The following is a 6,757-nucleotide window of genomic DNA, read 5'->3' as shown; positions in this document are numbered from 1 at the left end:
GCCGCATCATATGGTAGCTCAATTTTTACCTTTTCAAGCAGCTCCATTCAGTTTGTGTTAGTGCTGTTACCACTTTACATCCCAGCAGCAGATAGAAGGTATACATTTCTCTAAAACCCCTTCAGCATTTATAGTTTGTAGACTTTTTGCTGATGGCCATTTGACTGGTGTGAGCTGAAACCTTTTTGGAGGTTGGATACGCATGTGGCGAATAATTTCTTATATTGATCTTTAGGCATATCCTTTTTCTTCTTTTCCTTTTTTTGTTAAAGTGTGAGTACAACTTCCCTCTTCATATTCACTTTTTGAAAAATTTCTCATGTGATGAATTTTCTTGCGTATTCCCTACCCCAGGGCATTTTTTGAGGGCAGGTGTCATTTAGACCCCTGCAGTCGTTTTGACTATTAAGCAACCCTTAGCACTGGGTTTAAAGCTGCTGTTGTGGGAAACAGCCACAAGGCGGCAGCATTATTACGTTCTCAACTCTTGTTACTATGGCAACAGAGTCTTCCTGGAGGTAGTGTTCCGAGGTTGTAAATTAGAGTGGAATGTGCTGGGACAAGCCTCCAGAAGTTTATGTCTCCTTACTTATGTTTGTTTTTTAAATTTAATTTCTATTTCTTATCGGAGTAAATTTGATTTTAGTGTTTTGATTGCCTGGCTGTACAGAATCTGCTCAATGATTCGTACATATGTCTGTTCATCCTCGGGTCCTGTTACCATGTATGTGATTACAAAATGTATATTTTAAAGGTATTGGTGATTATATAATTCATACAGTTTATCTGTTATATGTTTTTATACACTTAACATACATTAGTATATGTATGTTAACCCCATAGTCCTAGTTTACCCATCCTCCCACCTTTCATTTTGGCTAACCATTAGTTTATTTCATAAGTCTGTGAGTGTCTTTTTCTGTGGAAATATGTTCATTGGTAGCTATCTTAGGATAACATGTATAAATGTTATCATATGATATTTGTCGTACCCTTTTGAGTTACTTAACCTTACATGATTATTTCTAGGCTCAACTGTAGTCCTGAAAACGGCATTGTTCATTTTTTTCCCGAGGCTACTATTCTATTTGGTACGTATACCACTTCTTCTTTGTCCATTCATCTGTTTATGAACCTTTTTTCTGCTTCCATGTCTTGGCTATTTCAATATTGCTGCAGTGCTCATTTGCCTGCCTGTGTCTTTCCGATTCAGGTGGTCTTAGGTTATAGGCCCAAAAGGTGACCTGCCGCATCATATGGTAGCTCAATTTTTACCTTTTCAACAGCTCAATTCAGTTTGCGTTAGTGCTGTTACCACTTTACATCCCACCAGGATCTAGAAGGTACACAGTTCTCTAAAACTCCTTCAGCATTTATAGTTTGTAGATATTTTGCTGATGGAAATGACTGGTGTGAGCTGAAACCTTTTTGAATTTGCATTTGCATGTGTCTAATAATTCCTTATACTGAGGTTTAGGCATGTCCTTTTTTTTCTTTTCCTTTTTTTTTAAAGAGTGAGTACAACTTCCCTCCTCTTATTGACTTCTTGAAAAATTTCTCATGTGTTGAATTTTCTTGCCTATTCCCTACCCCAGGGCATTTTTCAGGGCAGGTGTCATTTAGAGCCCTGCAGTCCTTGTGACTATTAAGCAACCATTAGCACTGGGTTTAAAGCTGCTGTTGTGGGAAAGAGCCACAAGGCGGCAGCATTATTACGTTCTCATCTCTTGTTACTAGGGCAACAGAATCTTCCTGGAGGTAGTGTTCCGAGGTTGTAAATTAGAGTGGAATGTGCTGGGACAAGCCCCCAGAAGTTTATGTCTCCTTATTTATGTTTGTTTTTTAAATTTAATTTCTATTTCTTATCGGAGTAAATTTGATTCGAGTGTTTTGATTGCCTGGCTGTACAGGATCTGCTCAATGATTCATACATATGTCTGTTCATCTTCGGGTCCTCTTACCATGTATGTGATTACAAAATGTATATTTTAAAGGTATTGGTGATTATATAATTCATACAGTTTATCTGTTATATGTTTTTATACACTTAACATACATTAGTATATGTATGTTAACCCCATAGTCCTAATTTACCCATCCTCCCACCTTTCATTTTGGCTAACCATTAGTTTATTTCATAAGTCTGTGAGTGTCTTTTTCTGTGGAAATATGTTCATTGGTAGCTATCTTAGGATAACATGTATAAATGATATCATAGGATATTTGTCATACCCTTTTGACTTACTTAACCTTATATTATTATTTCTAGGCTCTACTGTAGTCTTGAAAACGGCATTGTTCATTTTTTTCCCGAGGCTACTATTCCATTCTGTCCATATACCACTTCTTCTCTGTCCATTCATCTGTTTATGGACCTTTTTTTGCTTCCATGTCTTGGCTATTTCAGTATTGCTGCAGTGCACATTTGACTGCCTGTGTCTTTCCGATTCTGGTGGTCTTAGGTTATAAGCCCGAGAGGTGCCCTGCCGCATCATATGGTAGCTCAATTTCTACCTTTTCAAGCGGCTCCATTCAGTTTGCGTTAGTGCTGTTACCACTTTACATCCCAGCAGCAGATAGAAGGTACACATTTCTCTAAAACACCTTCAGCATTTATAGTTTGTAGACTTTTTGCTAATGGCCATTTGACTGTTGTGAGCTGAAACCTTTATGGAGGTTGGATACGCATGTGGCGAATAATTCCTTATACTGATCTTTAGGCATATCCTTTTTCTTCTTTTCCTTTTTTTGTTAAAGTGTGAGTACAACTTCCCTCTTCATATTCACTTTTTGAAAAATTTCTCATGTGTTGAATTTTCTTGCCTATTCCCTACCCAAGGGCACTTTTTGAGGGCAGGTGTCATTTAGACCCCTGCAGTCGTTGTGACTATTAAGCAACCATTAGCACTGGGTTTAAAGCTGCTGTTGTGGGAAACAGCCATAAGGCGGCAGCATTATTACGTTCTCAACTCTTGTTACTAGGGCAACAGAATCTTCCTGGAGGTAGTGTTCTGAGGTTGTAAATTAGAGTGGAATGTGCTGGGACAAGCCCCCAGAAGTTTATGTCTCCTTACTTATGTTTGTTTTTTAAATTTCATTTCTATTTCTTATCGGAGTAAATTTGATTAGAGTGTTTTGATTGCCTGGCTGTACAGGATCTGCTCAATGATTCATACATATGTCTGTTCATCTTCGGGTCCTGTTACCATGTATGTGATTACAAAATGTATATTTTAAAGGTATTGGTGATTATATAATTCATACAGTTTATCTGTTATATGTTGTTATACACTTAACATACATTAGTATATGTATGTTAACCCCATAGTCCTAATTTACCCATCCTCCCACCTTTCATTTTGCTAACCATTAGTTTATTTCATAAGTCTGTGAGTGTCTTTTTCTGTGGAAATATGTTCATTGGTAGCAATCTTAGGATAACATGTATAAATATCATAGGATATTTGTCGTACCCTTTTGAGTTACTTAACCTTATATGATTATTTCTAGGCTCAACTGTAGTCCTGAAAACGGCGTTGTTCATTTTTTTCCCCAGGCTACTATTCTATTTGGTACGTATACTACTTCTTCTTTGTCCATTCATCTGTTTATGAACCTTTTTTCTGCTTCCATGTCTTGGCTATTTCAATATTGCTGCAGTGCTCATTTGCCTGCCTGTGTCTTTCCGATTCAGGTGGTCTTAGGTTATAGGCCCAAAGGGTGACCTGCTGCATCATATGGTAGCTCAATTTTTACCTTTTCAAGAAGCTCCATTCAGTTTGCGTTAGTGCTGTTACCACTTTACATCCCACCAGCAGCTAGAAGGTACACAGTTCTCTAAAACCCCTTCAGCATTTATAGTTTATAGACATTTTGCTGATGGAAATGACTGGTGTGATCTGAAACCTTTTTGAATTTGAATTTGCATGTGTCTAATAATTCATTCTACTGAGCTTTAGGCATGTCCTTTTTTTTCTTTTCCTTTTTTTTTAAAGAGTGAGTACAACTTCCCTCCTCTTATTGACTTCTTGAAAAATTTCTCATGTGTTGAATTTTCTTGCCTATTCCCTACCCCAGGGCATTTTTAAGGGCAGGTGTCATTTAGAGCCCTGCAGTCCATGTGACTATTAAGCAACCATTAGCACTGGGTTTAAAGCTGCTGTTGTGGGAAAGAGCCACAAGGCGGCAGCATTATTACGTTCTCATCTCTTGTTACTAGGGCAACAGAATCTTCCTGGAGGTAGTGTTCCGAGGTTGTAAATTAGAGTGGAATGTGCTGGGACAAGCCCCCAGAAGTTTATGTCTCCTTATTTATGTTTGTTTTTTAAATTTAATTTCTATTTCTTATCAGAGTAAATTTGATTAGAGTGTTTTGATTGCCTGGCTGTACAGAATCTGCTCAATGATTCATACATATGTCTGTTCATCTTCGGGTCCTGTTACCATGTATGTGATTACAAAATGTATATTTTAAAGGTATTGGTGATTATATAATTCATACAGTTTATCTGTTATATGTTTTTATACACTTAACATACATTAGTATATGTATGTTAACCCCATAGTCCTAATTTACCCATCCTCCCACCTTTCATTTTGGCTAACCATTAGTTTATTTGATAAGTCTGTGAGTGTCTTTTTCTGTGGAAATATGTTCATTGGTAGCAATCTTAGGATAACATGTATAAATGTTTTCATAGGATATTTGTCGTACCCTTTTGAGTTACTTAACGTTATATGATTATTTCTAGGCTCAACTGTAGTCCTGAAAACGGCATTGTTCATTTTTTTCCCGAGGCTACTATTCTATTTGGTACGTAGACCACTTCTTCTTTGTCCATTCATCTGTTTATGAACCTTTTTTCTGCTTCCATGTCTTGGCTATTTCAATATTGCTGCACTGCTCATTTGCCTGCCTGTGTCTTTCCCATTCAGGTGGTCTTAGGTTATAGGCCCAAAAGGTGACCTGCCGCATCATATGGTAGCTCAATTTTTACCTTTTCAAGAAACTCCATTCAGTTTGCGTTAGTGCTCTTACCACTTTACATCCCACCAGCAGCTAGAAGGTACACAGTTCTCTAAAACCCCTTCAGCATTTATAGTTTGTAGACATTTTGCTGATGGAAACGACTGGTGTGAACTGAAACCTTTTTGAATTTGAATTTGCATGTGTCTAGTAATTCATTCTACTGAGCTTTAGGCATGTCCTTTTTTTTCTTTTCCTTTTTTTTTAAAGAGTGAGTACAACTTCCCTCCTCTTATTGACTTCTTGAAAAATTTCTCATGTGTTGAATTTTCTTGCCTATTCCCTACCCCAGGGCATTTTTCAGGGCAGGTGTCATTTAGAGCCCTGCAGTCCATGTGACTATTAAGCAACCATTAGCACTGGGTTTAAAGCTGCTGTTGTGGGAATGAGCCACAAGGCGGCAGCATTATTACGTTCTCATCTCTTGTTACTAGGGCAACAGAATCTTCCTGGAGGTAGTGTTCCGAGGTTGTAAATTAGAGTGGAATGTGCTGGGACAAGCCCCCAGAAGTTTATGTCTCCTTACTTAGGTTTGTTTTTTAAATTAAATTTCTATTTCTTATCGGAGTAAATTTGATTAGAGTGTTTTGATTGTCTGGCTGTACAGAAACTGCTCAATGATTCCTACATATGTCTGTTCATCTTCGGGTCCTGTTACCATGTATGTGATTACAAAATGTATATTTTAAAGGTATTGGTGATTATATAATTCATACAGTTTATCTGTTATATGTTTTTATACACTTAACATACATTAGTATATGTATGTTAACCCCATAGTCCTAATTTACCCATCCTCCCACCTTTCATTTTGGCTAACAATTAGTTTATTTCATAAGTCTGTGAGTGTCTTTTTCTGTGGAAATATGTTCATTGGTAGCAATCTTAGGATAACATGTATAAATGATATCATAGGATATTTGTCATACCCTTTTGACTTACTTAACCTTATATGATTATTTCTAGGCTCAACTCTAGTCCTTAAAATGGCATTGTTCATTTTTTCCCCGAGGCTACTATTGCATTCTGTCCATATACCACTTCTTCTCTGTCCATTCATCTGTTTATAGACATTTTTTTTGCTTCCATGTCTTTGCTATTTCCATATTGCTGCAGTGCACATTTGACTGCCTGTGTCTTTCCGATTCTGGTAGTCTTAGGTTATAAGCCAAAGAGGTGCCCTGCCGCATCATATGGTAGCTCAATTTTTACCTTTTCAAGCAGCTCCATTCAGTTTGTGTTAGTGCTGTTACCACTTTACATCCCAGCAGCAGATAGAAGGTATACATTTCTCTAAAACCCCTTCAGCATTTATAGTTTGTAGACTTTTTGCTGATGGCCATTTGACTGTTGTGAGCTGAAACCTTTATGGAGGTTGGATACGCATGTGGCGAATAATTCCTTATACTGATCTTTAGGCATATCCTTTTTCTTCTTTTCCTTTTTTTGTTAAAGTGTGAGTACAACTTCCCTCTTCATATTCACTTTTTGAAAAATTTCTCATGTGTTGAATTTTCTTGCCTATTCCCTACCCAAGGGCACTTTTTGAGGGCAGGTGTCATTTAGACCCCTGCAGTCGTTGTGACTATTAAGCAACCATTAGCACTGGGTTTAAAGCTGCTGTTGTGGGAAACAGCCACAAGGCGGCAGCATTATTACGTTCTCAACTCTTGTTACTAGGGCAACAGAATCTTCCTGGAGGTAGTGTTCTGAGGTTGTAAATTAGAGTGG

This window comes from Balaenoptera borealis (genome assembly GCF_965194805.1).
Source record: "Balaenoptera borealis genome assembly, contig: HAP1_SCAFFOLD_845, whole genome shotgun sequence".
NCBI classification, from domain to species: Eukaryota; Metazoa; Chordata; class Mammalia; order Artiodactyla; family Balaenopteridae; genus Balaenoptera; species Balaenoptera borealis.
This window is presented reverse-complemented; position numbering follows the sequence as displayed.